Below are 17,920 nucleotides of genomic sequence, written 5' to 3'. Positions count from 1 at the left end.
AGCTTCATTGGACCAAAGCTTCTCAGCCATATTGATGAACGTCTTCGCGAGGCATTTCCCCACCAAAGAAACACTCCTTTCGGTGGTTATTCCATAATATTGGTTGGTGATCTCGGTCAGCTACCACCCGTCAAAGACATACCTCTATATGCAGGGACGAGCCACGGAAGCGCACTGTGGAACACCTTCAACACAGTCATCACATTAGACACAATATTTCGTCAACAAGGCGACGACATCGCACAGGTTACTTTCAGGAACATTCTCCAGAACATTAGAGATGCAAATCCAACAATCGACGACTACAACGTACTCATGTCGCGCACAGATTCCTTTTTATCAGAAGAAGAAATATGTTCATTCCATGATTCCATGCATCTATTTCCAACAAATGCTCAAACAATGGTCCATAATAAGCAAATGATGAAATCTCTAAACACTCCTATCGCACGATCCATTGCTGAAGATGACAACACATATTCCAGTCTTTCCTCTGAAGATGAGCAACTTGAGCGAATTGTATTGCTATGCAATGGCGAAAAAGTTATGTTGACTTCCAACCTTTGGGTTTCAGCCGGTCTTGTTAATGGTTCCCTTGGAAAAATTGTAACCATCTTTTACAAAGAATCAACTGCACCACCACAAATTCCAACATTTGTTGTCGTAGATTTCCCCAAGTACATTGGGCCTCCTTGGGATGAAAGAAACCCCACTCACTTGCCTATTCCAGCAGTAAAAAGAAATGGTCGTGCACAAATTCCACTGAAGATGGCTTGGGCTTTAACCATACATAAATCTCAAGGTATGACACTTCCAAAAGCAACAATTGACATTGGAAAAACATAACGTCAAGGTCTCACATTCACAGCTATTTCAAGAGTGCCTTCTCTACAAGATCTCCGGATTAACCCTGCATTCAGTTTCGATCGTTACAGTAAAAGGAAGGACAACAAAAACATTGCTCGCAGAAAACACGCAGAAGAAATTCTCCGTTCAATGTCGCCTCCAGATAATCTGCTCCAACCCATACTTTGACATCACCAAAAGGTTTCCTCCATTTATTTACCTCATTCTATTTCATAACATACTTTCCATATCTTTCAACAACAACAAACTTTAATCAATATTAGTAAATAAGTAAATATTAGAATGTATTTATATTATATGTACATCTCATTCTAACCTTTTCTTTCTTTTGCAGCAGGCCACATGGGCTCAGAAATAACATACCTGCACAACTACATGTAGATTGGCAAGCAAAAAAACTGCATCTCCAGCTGTGCATTGACCTCCAATGCTGTTCAATATGCCGTTATTCACCATGCATCTTCCACTAACAATATATGGATCCCCATAGCAAAGGTAACTTCATTACCATTCATTCCAGATTCATTTTAACACAACTCACCTGCAGAGTATTACTAATAAATTTCTGCAACTGATTTACATATTACTAATTCTAACAAAATATAAATTTTGCAGGTCCATTGCTGCTTCTTCAAGCCTTCGCTGCCTCCACCATGTTTTCGTACAACTTCAAATATGGAATGACAAGCACAATGTTCTTTAGACTATTATATTCCATTTCACACTTAAAAAAGGATGTTTCAACATCAAATACCATTTTGATAGTTCATGTCCTCACAACTATTTGTGTTTCCCGTTTCAAACTTAAAAGGGGATGTTTCGAGATCAATGCCATTTTGATAGTTTATGTCCTCACAACCATTTCATTGTCAATGGGTTTTAGCATATTTTGTTTACAAAATCAATTGACTTTAATGATTATAATACATGTTTTCAATATATCTTCATATTAATTTAATTTTCAATTTGAGTAATGGTTTCTTAAATAGCCCTTTCCAAATCAATATGGTTGCCCGGTTGTTGTTCGCATATTAATTTAATTTCCCATTTGAATAATGATTTCTTAAATAGCCCTTTCCAAATCAATATGGTTGCCCGGTTGTTGTTCGCATGGATTCATTCATTTATCTTCACCTTTAACTCCACAATTTTTTCCAACTACAAACAAAGGTCTCTAAACATGTTCAATGCATATTTATGGCTGCTTGCATTCCATTTCAACGGTTTTAGGCATCACTCCCTCAAATTAAAACTCGAATTCATCGACCCTTGCTTCCAAAAAATCCCGCAAAAGCCTGTTCACGTTTCAATATTCTTCCTCACACTATGCCTTACGGCGTTTCCTTTGCAACACTAGGTGCAAATGCTAGTATATGTGTTTATCTTCTTGCCAATAAATCTGGTAGGAGTGAGGCAGAAAGAGCAATAAAATATGGACAATTATGTTGTAATCTTTGCATGATATAACATAAACTTTTTGACTGATGAAACAAAAAAATCATAAATAAATAATTATTAGATTATTTCCATTTGAATGAGTAAAATAGGTTAGAAATAATTCATAGATAATAATTTAATAAATGATTTCCATGAAAATGTTTAAAAGATTGAGAAATAATTAATATATAAATGACTTATTAAATTATTTCTATGAAAATGAAAAATTAGACTATTTTCACCTAAGTGGGTTAAATTAGGAGAATAACATAAAATTAATGAATTTATTGGTTATTATCATGTAAATGGTTAATTAATGAAAATTAATTAAGGAAAGTAATTCCTTAGACTATTTTCTTAGGTGAAAGTGAGTTTTAATGTATAAAATCCATACTTATGTGGCATATTTATACCCACCTAATGATTTTTTCTAGGTGATCATTTTTTGTGTGATAACAAGATCTTCCATTTGCTCTTGAAATGGATCTCGAACACGAGGTCCTCCTTTCTTCTCCCACAAGTGAAGGGTGGTATTAAAATACCTTCTCATAATGCAATTATGTCTCATATTAGATTCTTTTGAAGAGTGAAGAGAGGACCAATATTATAATTTTTCTTGATAATTAATCGATATATAAACATTGATGAAACAACATACCTTTTGACTACCAAGAGGTAAGAGACTAACTGATTTGAACTTAAACAAGGACGCAAAAAAATATAGATATAACCACAAATACAAATATGCAACATAAAAAACACTTCTTTTCATTAATATCAAAGAACTGAAATGTGCTTACAAACATAATGGAAATAAACTAGCTCTGGTGGTGGTAGCTTATCTATGAGAAGAGATGTGGTGACTACATGCCTTGGATTGTGCTACAATGAGGCTATAAGGCCTATTTATTATTGAGAAAAAATGGAAAACTGTAAACATCCAAAAATATAACCCTAGGAGATGAAGTGCCAAAACTAAGGGCCCCGTTTGGGTAAATTGGGACATCAACTTCTTGGGGTAGTAACTTTGGTATACGCTCTTCGTTTGACATGCACAATACCTAGTTAGAAATATCTATTTGAGGACTACAACTTTTGACCTCAAACATCAGGGTAATACTCAAGTTTTCCCGTTTTACAAAAAAAATGCCGTTTAGGGCCTTAAAATGGATCCGGAAGTCTACGACCTGAAAAAATACCGAAATAGTAATTGTGATACAATTAAGGAAACTGAAAAACTAAAAGAAATAATGGTGGGGGTTCGAGTGGAATAGGTGAGTGTCCACCGATATCCACTTGGATTAGTCCTCCCCCGTTAGGAAGCAATGGTCCCCATTGCATTGAGTGCCTCCATGAGATGGGGAAACTTCTACTGAACTTGGTCCCTAGTGAGCTAGTTTCCTTGGTGCAGGAGTTGGATAGCTTTAACAACTCGATAGAGTTGGACCTTCTATTGGTGAGTATTCTTGATCTGTGTGTTCATGATCCAATCAGTTGTGGCCTGTTCCATGTAGTCTAGGTTTAACTATGTTAGTGTGAGTTGTTCTGCAATGTTTGATGTGTCCGGTAATGGTGGAAAGTATGGTCGAAGACGATCCACATCGAATACTGGGTGCAGACCAAGGAATGGTGGAATGCTAAGATCGAAATAATTTTCCCCTACAACCTTAGTGATGGCGTAAGACCCATATCGAAGTGCTCCTTTTGCAAATGTAATCAAACTTTGTCGCCCACCTGGAACTTGTGTGGCACCCGATGTTGACCATGACACTATTTTTACTTAAGATTGGCTATGTCTAATATGTCATAGACTTGCTAGCATATCTGCTAAATACTCTCAATGAATCTATTATCCTTTTCATCTTCAAACTGGACAGGAGACGAATCTTCCAGCTGCAAATGGTATGGCCACATCAATGGGCCATAGTGGTTGGAATCCCAACCCCACCTGAAAGGGTATGTGCCAGTTGATCTATGGAGAGATTTATTGCAACTATGTTGGACATAGGGGAGGATTTCATCCCATGTGTGTGATTCTTCTATTTTTACATGCGCAGAATGTGCATGATCATCCTCTTGATGACCTCTGTTTGGCCATCAGTTTGGAGGTGGAAAGTCGTGGACTTAGTGAGCTTGGTATCCAATGTCGACCAAAGACTTGACAAAAATGTACTTAGGAAACTATTGTCCCTATCTAATATAATGGACTTTGGGATCCCAAAGTGTATCCACACACGTTCAAAGAAGAGTTGAGCAGTGGCTTCTATTGTGATACTCTTCTTGCAGGTTGCCAGAATGGCCATCTTAGAGAATCTGTTGATGACCACAAAAGTGCAGCCATTGCCATGCTTAGTAGAAGGAAGGCCTGACATGTAATCCATCAAGATGGATTCCCAAGGTCGACTAGGAGTAGGTAGAGGAGAATATAGGCGTTTCTTTTTTATGGTTGGTTTGGCAATGGCGCAGACAATGTAGGATTTGATGTACTTCCCAACATCCTATTGAACGTCCGACCAATAAAAATACTTTTGCAACAATACCACTATTTTCTCTACTCCAAAATGTCCAATGAATCGACTGTAGTGCAGCTCCCAAATCATCTTGGAACGCTCACTTGAAGGAACACATATGTGTCCCAAGTGGCATAACAATGCATCCTGGAGGTGAATATTAGGAACTTGCTTGCCTTCCAGGAGCGTTGGGTATGTGTTACCAAATTCTGGATCACCCTTGTAAAGATGCGGCCACCCCAAATTCTCGTTCCTACAAGAGTCGAGCATAGTGATAAGCGCCATGAACGAGGGTTAGTTGAGGTAATCTTTATCATTATTGGTGTTTCCCTTCTTGTACTTAATGTTCAAATGGAATTGTTGCAGGTATGTGGACCATTTCCGATGGCGATCGTTCTACAACTTCCATTATGTATGTATGAACTGTAGGGGTCAATGGTATGCGTGGATGACCATTTCCTTCCCCAGAATGTAATGCTTCCATTATCGGCAACCCTACAAAATGGAATACATCTCTTTGTCATAGGGGGGATACTTTCATGTTGTGTCTGAAAGTGTCTCACTGTGATATGCCAGTAAATTCCCCTGCTTAGTAAGAATTGCACCAATAGCATAGTTAGAGGCATATGTCTCAATCTCAAATGGGTTCTATAGGTCTGGTAATGTGAACACTGATGCAGAGCAAAGGTGAGGCTACAACTCGACAAATGCCTTCTGTTGGTATTTAGACCAAAAGGACTTTTCTTTCACTCCGCCCTTGGTGACTTGACTTTAGGCCAAGTGATATTGTTGGGTGTGTGTTATATTCTTTCTAGGACTACCCCATGCATGGGGGGGGGATGATCCAGGTGGATATTGGTGGCCACCTGCCAAGTCCACCTGGACCCCCACCATTGTCTTTCTCAGCATTTTCAGTTTCGTTAATTGTAGCACAACTTACTATTTTTAGCAGTTTTTCGGGTCCTGAACTTCCGGAGCCGTTTTGAGGCCCTAAACGACGTTTTTTGGGAAATCTGGGGGCAACATGGGTCCATGGACTGATGGTTCCCTTCCCAAAGTGGTAGTGCTTGGATAGATCTTTCTAACGAGCTATTATACGCGTCAAACGGAGATCGTATGCCAAAGTTACGACCCCGGGAAGTTGATGTACCAATTTACCCAAACGGGGCCCACAGTTTGGCGTTTCATCTCCTAGGGTTAGGTTTTGGAATGTTAAGGGTTGTCCATTGTTTCTCAACAATAAATAGGCCTTCGAGCCTCATTGTAACACAGTTCAGAGGCATGTAGCCATCACATCTCTTCTCAGAGATAAGCTACCATCGCCCTAGCTAGTTTATTGCCATTTCTGTTTGTAAGCATATTTCAGTATTTTCCATTAATGAAATGAAGTATTATTTCCGCTGCATCTTTGTGTATATGGTTATCTCTGTAATTTGTTGCGTTCCTGTTTAAATCCGGATCAGTGGTATCAGAGCGGTCTGCTTTTTCTTTGTTTTTCTTTGCATGTCCCCAACAAGGTCGGGATATAAGGAGTTAGGGCTTGAACTGGTTGAACCTTTGCAAGACCAGCCTCGCAAATCCCGACGGCCTCCCATGGCGGACGAGAAGAAAGACGAGGGGGCGGGAGATCCCATCAAAATCTTGCTCGAAGAAGCGCTCGAGCGACAACGGAACGCAATGATGGACAGCTTTGCGCAGATCCTTCAGCGGCTACCCAGAAGCGGCGCATCGGCTTCCAGTAGCTCCTCTGGAAACGCCACACCCTTTAAGGTACAAGTTAATTTTGAAATCCCCATATTCGAGGGTCAGATAGACGCCGATGCCGTAGATAAATGGTTAAATCTGCTAGAGGGTTATTTTTCTGTTCATGAATTTTTGAGTCGGGAAAAGATTGTTTTTGCTCTTCTCAAAGCAGCCCCCCACGTCAAGGACTGGTGGGAAACCTACTGCGAGCAGAAGGATGAAAGTACTGGCTCACTATTTTCAGCCGCACCCACCTGGGATTCGTTCCGGGATGCCATCAAGGAGCAGTACTACCCTGTCGGAAGCTATGAGGATGAATACATAAAGTGGACCACGCTGCGGCAGGGAAGGGACCAAGACGTGCCGGAGTTCACCAATCTTTTCCATACCCTTCGCACAAAGTTGGGTATCAAGGATTCGGAGCAACATTTGATACTCAAATACCGTGGCTGCCTGCACAAGTACATCCAGGAAGAAATACAGTTCTTAAACATCCCCTCGCTCGGCGCAGCATACCGGTATGCTGTCAAGGTCGAGCAGAAGTTTAAACAAAAGAAGCGAGACTTTGGATCTGCGAATCCAAAGCAGGGGAAAGGTGCCCCTAAACCACAGAACAAAGGACAAAGCCAAGGCGGGACAACCCAAGACAACCAGCCGAAGCTGCAAGCAAAGAGCAACGCCGCGAAGCCGAGAAAGGACACTGGAAAATGGTGCGAGTTCCATAAGAGCTCCACTCACAACACAAGTGAGTGTCGGGCCAAGCAGTCACTGGTGGCTGAGCTAAAGGTTTCAGAATCAGATGCATGTTCCGACTCTGAGTCAGAACCCGATAAGGGGTATGAAAAAGGGAAGCAGATCATTGATGCGGATCCCAGCGCCACTGTTGCTACCGCAAAGATCCAGAAAAATGAACCCGAAGATCCAAAGGAGGAGGAGCGTCTCTTCCACTCCCAGATGTGGGTAAAGGGCTCCCCGATACAGTTCATTGTTGATAGTGGGAGTCAAAAGAACCTCATTTCGGCAGAGGTCGTGAAGTGGTTGGGCTTACCGACCACAGCACATCCACAACCATACACCATTGGGTGGCTTCACCAAGGGCGAGATCTTCGCGTGAGCCAGCAGTGTCGCCTTCCATACAACATCAAGCCCTTCACGGATGAGGTATTGTGTGACATTGCTCCCCTTGAAGTTTGTGATGTATTACTAGGACAACCATACTTGTGGAAGCGACATGCTGTGTATGAATCAAGGCCCCGTGCTGTTATTATTACATTGGGAAATAAGTTGTTCAGGATACCAGAGGTAGCACCACCTGCCGCCATCTCTTTGATTACTGCAAAAAAATGCAGTAAGATCATTTCCAAAACCAGGAAATTTGTTTTCCTGATGATACGCCCTCAAGGGAAGAAGAAGACAGTGGCCGCGGCCTCCAAACGGGGTTCCTCTGCACGACAGCTACAGATGGACAAGATTGTGGAGGAGTACGAAGACATCTTCACCTCCCCGGCAGGGGTTCCTCTGCACTGTCAAGTCAAGCACTCCATCGATCTGACCCCAGGTGCGCCGCTACCCAATGGACCAATTTATCGGCGCTCCGTTCTGGAGAACAATGAAATCAAGAGACAGATTCAAGAGCTCCTGCAGAAAGGTCACATCCGTCCGAGTTCTTCGCCCTGTGGGAGCCCGATAGTGTTGGTACAGAAAAAGGATGGGACGTGGAGACTCTGTATTGACTATCGGGCGCTGAACAAGATCACTGTCCGTAATAGGTACCCGATCCCGCGGATTGATGACTTCCTAGACCAACTAAAGGGGGCGAAATATTTCAGCAAGATCGATCTGAAGTCAGGATATCACCAGGTACCAATTGAACCCTCAGATGTGTGGAAGACTGCCTTCAAATCCAAGGAGGGCCTCTTCGAATGGTTGGTCATGCCTTTCGGATTGACGAATGCTCCTGCAACCTTTATGAGGCTAATGGATGACATCTTGCGGCCATTCACCAACTCCTTTGTAGTAGTATACTTGGATGACATTCTGATCTTCAGCCAGAGTTGGGAAGAGCACCTCCACTACATCCGACAGGTTCTCCAAACACTGCGGCAACACAAGCTATGTGCCAATTTGGAGAAATGCACTTTTGGCATGACCGAGGTTCAGTATCTAGGATACATCATTGATGAACAGGGGGTGCATGTCGATCCCGCCAAGGTCCAGGTCATTCGGGATTGGCCCTCTCCAACCACTCTAACAGAGCTCCGCAGCTTTCTAGGTCTTGCCAACTTCTACCGCAGGTTTGTGTTGGGATTTTCTCATATTTCTTGGCCCTTGAGTCAAGTCACCAAGGGCGGGGCGAAAGCAAAATTCTTTTGGTCTGAATCTCAACAGAAGTCATTCAGGGAGTTGAAGGATCGCCTCTGCACGGCACCAGTGCTCGCGTTACCAGATTTACAACAACCATTTGAGGTCGAGACAGATGCCTCTGACTATGCTATTGGGGCAGTGCTTACTCAACATGGACATCCAGTGGCATATCACAGTGAAACACTTTCAGACACAGTCCGGAAGTACCCCACTTATGATAAAGAGATGTATTCCATTGTACAGGCTTGCCGACAATGGAAGCATTACATTTTGGGGAAGGAAACGGTCATCCACACAGACCACCGACCTCTGCAGTTCATACAGACCCAAGGGAAATTGCAGAATGATCGCCATCAGAAGTGGTCTACATACCTGCAATAGTTTCACTTGAATATCAAGTATAAAAAGGGCAGCACCAATAATGTTGCAGATTGCCTCAGTCGACCACCGATCATGGCGCTAACCACCGTGCTCAACTCTTGCGGGCACGAGACTTCTGATTGGCCACTTCTCTACAAAAGCGACCCAGAATTCGGCCACACATACCAGACACTCTTGGAAGGTCGGCAGGTTGCAGATTTTCACCTCCAGGATGCCCTATTATGCCACCTCGGTCACCTCTGTGTTCCTTCAAGCGAGCGTGCCAAGATGATTTGGGAAGCACACTACAGTCGGGCCGCTGGGCATTTCGGGGTCGAGAAAACAGTGGCAGTACTGCAAAACTATTTCTATTGGCCGAATCTCTGACAGGATGTTGGGAAGTACATCCGATCATGTACTGCTTGTGCCATTGCCAAACCGACCATTAAGAAGCAAGGCCTCTATACCCCGTTGCCTACCCCTAGTCGACCTTGGGAATCCATCTCCATGGATTACATGTCAGGCCTTCCTTCCACTAAGCATGGAAATGACTGTGTTTTTGTGGTCGTCGACAGGTTCTCAAAGATGGCCATTATGATGGCCTGCAAGAAGAATATCACAGCAGAAGCCACTGCTAAACTCTTCTTTGAACGAGTGTGGGTGCACTTTGGGATCCCACAGTCTATCATCTCAGATCGGGACAGTCGGTTTCTCAGCACCTTTTGGTCCAGTCTCTGGTCAATGCTGGACACCAAACTCACGAAGTCCACAGCCTTCCATCCTCAAACTGATGGCCAGACGGAGGTTGTCAATAGGATGATTGTGCACATTCTGCGCATGTATAACTCAAAGCATCCACGCACATGGGACGAGAGCCTCCCCTACGTTCAGCACAGCTACAACCGAGCTCTTCACAGCTCCACTGGCCATAGCCCTTTTCAGGTGGGTTTGGGATTCCAGCCACTATGCCCCATTGATGTGGCCATGCCACTTGCAGCTACTCACATGAATTCAGCTCATGTCCAGTCCGAAACAGATAAGGCCACCAGCTTCATTGAGCGAATCCAACATATTCGCCAGCAGGCCCATGACATTCTTGAGAAATAAAATGCCAAGTACAAGCAGCGACATGATCAACATCGGGTGCCACACAAGTTTCAGGTGGGCGACAAAGTCTGGTTGCATTTGCAAAAGGAACGCCTTACTGGAGCCTATCGGAAATTGAGACCACTCCGATATGGTCCTTACACCATTACTAAGGCTATGGGAGACAATGCATTTGAGCTCAGCATTCCCCCATTCCTTGGCCTGCACCCAGTATTTAATGTGGACCGCCTTCGGCCATACTTTCCACCATTGCTAGACACATCCGACATTGCAGAACAGCTCAAACCCACAGAATTAAATCCAGATTGCATGGAACAAGCTGCAACTGATCGGATCATGGACACACAGATCAAGAACACTCGCCAACAAAATATCCAACTGTATCGAGTTGTCAAAGCGGGCCAACTCCTTCAGCAGGGCAAGTGGCTCACCAGGGAACAAGTTCAACAGAAGTTTCCTCATCTCATGGAGGAGCTCAACGCAATGGGGACCATTGCTTCCTAAGGGGGGAGGAATGATCCAGGTGGATATTGGTGGCCACCTGCCAAGTCCACCTGGACCCCCACCATTGTCTTTCTCAGCATTTTCAGTTTCCTTAATTGTAGCACAACTTACTATTTTTAGCAGTTTTTCGGGTCCTGAACTTCCGGAGCCGTTTTGAGGCCCTAAACGACGTTTTTTGGGAAATCTGGGGGCAACATGGGTCCATGGATCAATGTTGCCCTTCCCAAAGTGGTAGTGCTCGGATAGATCTTTCTAACGAGCTATTATACGCGTCAAACGGAGATCGTATGCCAAAGTTACGACCCCGGGAAGTTGATGTACCAATTTACCCAAACGGGGCCCACAGTTTGGCGTTTCATCTCCTAGGGTTAGGTTTTGGAATGTTAAGGGTTGTCCATTGTTTCTCAACAATAAATAGGCCTTCGAGCCTCATTGTAACACAGTTCAGAGGCATGTAGCCATCACATCTCTTCTCAGAGATAAGCTACCATCGCCCTAGCTAGTTTATTGCCATTTCTGTTTGTAAGCATATTTCAGTATTTTCCATTAATGAAATGAAGTATTATTTCCGCTGCATCTTTGTGTATATGGTTATCTCTGTAATTTGTTGCGTTCCTGTTTAAATCCGGATCAGGGGATGCCCCTCCTGTCGGGGGGTTTGGAGGGGGGTGGTAGCCCCCCTGCATGGGGTCTGGGGCAGTGCCTTGAGAATTTTTTTTTGAACCCTATATTAGGTGAGCGGACCTACCCATGGTTTTGTGCATGGATTTAGCACATGGTTTTCTATCCATGGTATTTTGTAGATCCGGTCAAGGGAACTACAATTATGTTCTAATCCAGGGTTAATGGATTGGGATTTATGGATGCTTTGACATGTATATATATGTATTGTAACATTGAATGGAATATAATTAAAAATCAATATGGTAGTCCCGGTTTTGGGATCCAGGGGAAAATCTTTGTGTACATTTGTTTTATGTTTTATGCTCTCGCCATTATTTATTTCCTATTTTTAGAATTCGTATGCAGGTAATTTATGTACGGGGTTAAAACCTTCATTTGGTATTGGAGCTGTTTCAGCTTCAAGGAGACACCTTTGCTGTTGAGGGGTTTTTCTCGGGCTTGTGGCAGACCCTATTCAGTGGGATCGATTCTTGTGGTGAAAGAAGATGGCGAAAAGTGGAAAGATAGAGATCGAGAAATTTAATGGTCAGATTTTTGAGTTGTGGAAACTCAAGATGGAGATCCACTAGTGGATAAAGATCAATGGATCGTGGTAGATCTGGGTACTAAACCAACAACAATGCCAGTTGAAGATTTGGTGAAGTTGGATAAGAAGGCAAAGAGCACAATACGATTGTGTGTCTTAGATTTAGTATTGCTGAATGTATCAGGGGAAGCTTTGACGAAGGCTTTGTGGGACAAGTTAGGGACTTTCTACCAATATAAGTCTCTGGTGAATAAATCGTTACTACAGAAAAAGCTGTATAACCTGAGGATGAAAGATGGAAACTCGGTGACAGAGCAACTAGATGCCTTTAATACTGTGGTAAGCTAGTTATTATCTGTTGATATTAAAATTTTAGATGAAGATAGGTGCATTAGTTTGTTGTGTTCTCTACCAGATTTGTGGGATAGTCTGGTTGTTGCAATAGGTAGCAATGCAACTGCCTTGCAGTTTGATGAAATAGTCTCATCCTTCTGGGATTATCGCATCCATAATTATTTGTATCGACGTTTCGAGTCATCTACTGTGGATGGCTCGAAACGTCCATACAAATAATTATGGATGTGATAATCCCGGAAGAAAACTCTACACAAAATACAAATCACAGAAGCCTCAAAACAATAGTCTCATCCTTGCTGTCGAAGGAGATGAGACGGAAAAATATGGAGGGCCAGAGTGGTTATGCCTTGTTTGTACGAGGACGATCCTAGGACAGAAACAAAAATAAGTCCTCAAGTGGGAGATCTAAATCTAAAGGGAGGTCTAAATTTCCAGGAACACCTGTAAAGGTGTGTTGGAAATGCGGAAAGGAAGGGCACTTCAAAAGGGACTGTAAATCTAAAGCTCCTAAGAAAGGAAAGGGATCTGATGATGCTCCTTTTGCAGAAGTGAAAACCACCTCAGACGAAGGTGGGGATGTGTACTTGGCTTCTTCTTCAAGTACACATGTAGATCATGAGGCATGGTTGATTGACTCAGGTGCATCCTTTCATTTCACTCCCCATAGAGAGTGGTTCTGCTAGTATGAGAATTATGACGGTGGTTATGTCTTCTTAGGGGATGACAGGAAGGCTAGAATCATTGGTCGTGGAAAAATCAAGTTGACGTTGCAAGGTGGAAGGATTAGAACACTTTCGGGTGTTCTGCATATTCCTGCATTGGCCAGAAATCTGATTTTTGTAAGCAAGCTGGATGATGTAGGTGTTAAAACAATAGTTAAGAAAGATACGTGAAAGATGGTTCGAGGAGCACTGATATTGCTACGGGGAGTTCAGATTAGAAATCTGTACAAGCTTCAGGGTAGCACTGTTATTGATGGGTGCAACAGTTATGTGGTCCCTGAAAGTGGAGCAGAAAATCTAGTGGTCTCTGGAGAAAAGACAATACTATTGAATCAAATGCTTGGACATATTGGAGAGAAGGGCCTTTGAATAATTCATAGTAATGGTATGGTAGAAGGTATGTCTAATTTCTATGGATTTTGATTTCTGTGAAAGCTGTGTATATGGGAAGCAGAATCAGGTGAGTTTCCCCTCTTGTGCTAAGAGGGAGAAACAAATATTAGATCTTGTACACAATGATGTGTTTGGACCTGTGTTGGTTCCATCATTGGGTAAGTCTGTGTACTATGTATCATCTATAGATGACTTCTCAAGGAATATGTTATCACTCCTTCGGATCTCCAAGGTTGAGGAAGAGTCCAGCTGAGGTAACCACATAAAAACCTTTTGACTTTGTATCTAGCCCTACCAAGCTGGAGAGGGATCTCTCCACAAAATCACAGCCAAGAGGGCTGGATGAATTAGGGTTTTAGGCTAGTTATGGTGTGTAGAAGGGTTTGATTGTTTGAAATTGGGTTGCTGGATGAGGATTAGGTGAAAGAGATTAGGTGAGGGAAAATAAGGGTATGATTGCAGACATCTGATGGAGCAAGGTAGGTAGACACTCAAAAACTTTAAGGTTATTGAGTGAGATGGATTAGACTGGTGAGGTGCTAGAAATAGCAAGGCAAGCATGTATTCTTTATGAACTGAAGAAGGTTTGTGTTTGAGATAAGAGCATTGTATTGTTGGTGTGATCTTGCTATTTCATGAGGTGAAGAGGGATTGATGTTGGGAGGATGATGCTGGATCAGACAACTGGGTTGTAATTCTCCCTTCTATTTAATAAATTTCTTCCATTTTTCTTCCATATAATTGTGCACTTGTGAATGTTATTATTTGTGAATGCCATTGTATGTTCATTATACATCTGATTCTATAGTGTTTAAGTTACAATAGATCAAGATGCTTTAATGGTTCTTTGCTACTGTGTTTCTACAGGTACTCTTCAAGCGGGATAAGTACGCAGAGGAGTTGCAAGCTCTGTCAAGGGGGAGAAAGATCGAGCAAAGGATTAAGTGGAAGTTCCATGTTGGTCCTCTCATCCTTCTCTTATCTATTGTGCATAGAAGAAATCGTTGAATTACTTTGAACTGTTGTTTCTAGGGTAGCTGCCAAACCTAGAGGGCTAGTCGATTAAAAAGACACTAGTTTTCCCATAAAAACTGTTTAAGAATGGCTACTCTTAATTTTTTGTGAGCTTGGGTGGCCACGATGGGGGCTAGAGTGTGGTGTAGTTTAGACATCTCCTCGTAAAATATTGCCATGGCTTCCCCTAGAGTCTCTATTTCAGCCTCAATGGCTGCTTGGAACTCTGTTACACTTCTGTGTACTAAGCGGAATGCCACATTCTCTTCTTCCATCTTCTTCTTCTCATGTTCTGCCATGGTGGTCCTTCGTTTGGATGCATAAATCATGTTCTGCAAATCCACAATTTGTCTCCTCATCCTGGACACATTGTGTTCTATGGTGGCAACAAAAGTTGTCTAGGCTGAGGCGATCATTTGAGGGTTTGTTGTAATCATGTTAGGCACAATATCTTTGGTCATGGTCACTAACAGAGGCTCGACTGGGTTCTTGCTACAATGCTTCTTCCTTTCTTGTACAATCTTGAGGTTTATCTCATCGAAATTGAGTCTAGTGAGATCTAGGACCTCCTCGTCCTTATCCTCTGAGATACCCAGCTCTTGGAGTGGAAAATTTTTACCAATGAGGGGAGTAGTACGAGGTACGTCTAGTGGAGGAAGATCGCTTTGTCCCATGACTATGTCAGTTGTTTTGAGGGTCTCCCCTTGTTCGCTCTCCCCAACTTCCTTTTCCTTATCCCTCCTAAGCTCTTCTTCCTGTTGCCTTTTTTCTTCCTCTACTAGTGCTCGTTGCCTCTCTAGTTCATCTTCCATGTTCTTTAGCACTTGTTCCAACCTCTTGTTCTCTTCTTGCCTTCTCTCCTCAACTTCTTCTTCCCGTTTTTTCTGCTCTTGCTATTCCTCTTCCTGCTTTCTTCTCTCCTCTTCCTTCTTTCTCTTCTTTGCCTCTTCTTGGGCTCTCCTTTCTTCTTCCCATTACTTTTCCCACAATTGTTTCTCCTTTTCTTGTTCTTCCTACCTTCTCCTTTTCTTACTCTGGCTCTAGTTGCTAGAATTTGGAGGTTGTTTGCTCTCTAGCTCCCTTTGCCTCTTGATCTCTCACTTAGTTATTGCCAAGCTGGCATTTCTTTTTTCTAGTGTTGCATCCTCCTCCTTGTTATCCCTCATGGGGTCTTCAACCTCTTTCCCTTTATGCTGCTCAACTTCCCCAGTGCCTATTGGTGCTTCGTGCTGCTTTTTCTTTATGGTGGAAGCTCTTTCTTTGAGGCTTGTGTCTTCCTAGGAATTGTCTTGGGGGTCATCCTCTGTAGCCCGTTGTTCACTTGGGTTGAGTTTCCTTGTAGCATCATACTAGTTCCTAACCCTATCTTCAATTTCCTTTTCGGTATGAGAATACGACCAACTGAATTTTTCCTTCTTACAATGGGCAGCCACTACTTTCTCTGGATCATAAGTTTGGTAGTTGAGCATTACGGAAAGGCTTGCCTTCAGCACCTCGACCTTTGCCTCTACCTATTTGAAATTTTCTACCACGTATGCCCCGATGGTGAGAGGGAAGGCGGGCCAGGGTTTATTTTTCCTTTGTTCAATATCTTTGAAAACCCTTACGTCATCTGATAGTAGACCTCTCGTAGGAGTGCCTTATCTATGGCAAACCTGGGTAGGGCATGCAGAGGCTTATGGGTACTGAACACCTTAATGAATGTTCCTTCTTCAATGGGGAACCAATGTGCTACCTTGACGAGTGTCTTCATAGCCCTCTTAGACATGCATGGTGGTTCCTCACCAAATAGTAGTTGGTACAATGGGCTGATGAAAGTTTTGGAGATTATATCTAGCATGCCTTTGTAACCTGTGTCCCAAAAAACTTTATAATGGATATGCACGGGGTTGGTTGCTGACGAGTCCTAGTTGCAGTTCCAGTTTTCGAAGTAGCAGCTCGAGAAAACAACATCGAGGAAGTATGATGACATATAGAATTCTGGAGGTTGTTCTATTTGTGGGAGCTTGCCAACCGTTACGTTTGTTTTCAAGGATGAGTATAGGATGTTTTCCCAGTTAAAAATGGTCCCTCGGGTGACAACGATGTACATGAGGGGAACTCAGGTTCCATAAAAAATGTCACAGTCTAGCTTGCCATACAACCGGCACATCATTGCAGCAATTAACTGATACACTTTTTGCAATCCCTTTGTCTTGTAAGCTTGATATGTCCTAACCCATAACTTTGAAGGGTCTTGCCACCATTTCCTGAGGATGTCTTTTGTTGGAATTGAGAACCCAGCGAACCACCTAGTATTGAAGATCTCCTGTTTCTCAAGGAGTCTGTAGAAGGCATTGATGTCTACCAGGGAGATAACGGCTATGGGTTCCCCATCGTGGCCCCTGATCGTCCAGGACTCTGTGTCTGTGCATTGAAAGATCCATTCAATGCTTTCCGAGCAAGGGAAGGCTGGGGGGTGTGCTGCTACTTTGTGTAACCTTGATCTTTTGACGTGGAGGTACACTTGAAAATCCTCTTGTGTCTCCAAGATGTCTGGCTTTTCAAACTCTTCGTAAATGTTATACCAGGAGAGCCCTGTGGTTTTGCTAATGTTACAGGTAGTATCCCCAAAGATAGGTGGCTCCTCTTCTAGGTCAGCCTCCCACGACCCACTTCCTGAGGCCCCGTGAGTAGCTTTAGTGGTAGGGGGAGCCATCTCATCTTCAAAAGAAGATATGGAAATGCACTCTAAATCTACGTCATGTGGCATGTCAAAAACATAGTCCCACGATGAGAGAGATGGCATGAAAATCAAATAAAACTTGTGAAAACAAGAGGTTACACTAGGTGAAAGTGAGTTGTAGGGAGGACAGGTCGTCGGGCTAAGGAGTGTGACTAAGCAACTTGCACCATGAGTCATAGCTCACCCAAGGTCGCAAAGTCATGGGCTAAGGAGACTGATCACAAGTCGCAACCTGATGGTGTCTCCAGGTCACAAGGTCGTGAAGTCGCAAGGAAAAGGATATCGCGGCTTCAAAACATGCGACTTAGGTTGAACAAGGATCAGGGAAAATAGAGAAATGGCTTTAGGAGGTCAGGTTCCCCTTAGGTGCGTAAGTTTAGGCCTATAGATAAAAACAGGGGGTTCTAGGTTTAGGCAAAGGCTGATGTTTGAGACCAGGTAGGGAGAGAGTAGCGAGAGCAACTGTTCTGGGAAAATGATGAAGAAAAACTAAGTAAAAGAGTTAAAACCCTAGGGTGAGGGGATGCTAGAGGTTGGGAAATGTAGACAATGACACTTGGAAGAAAATCATGATTGTTGGAAGGTGACGATTACTTACCCGGAGATA

Source organism: Pinus tabuliformis, chromosome 3_2, assembly GCF_031772625.1.
Source record: "Pinus tabuliformis cultivar Carrire ecotype Pingquan chromosome 3_2, CPIR1, whole genome shotgun sequence".
Classification (NCBI taxonomy): domain Eukaryota; kingdom Viridiplantae; phylum Streptophyta; class Pinopsida; order Pinales; family Pinaceae; genus Pinus; species Pinus tabuliformis.
Note: the sequence above shows the minus strand (reverse complement) of the source record.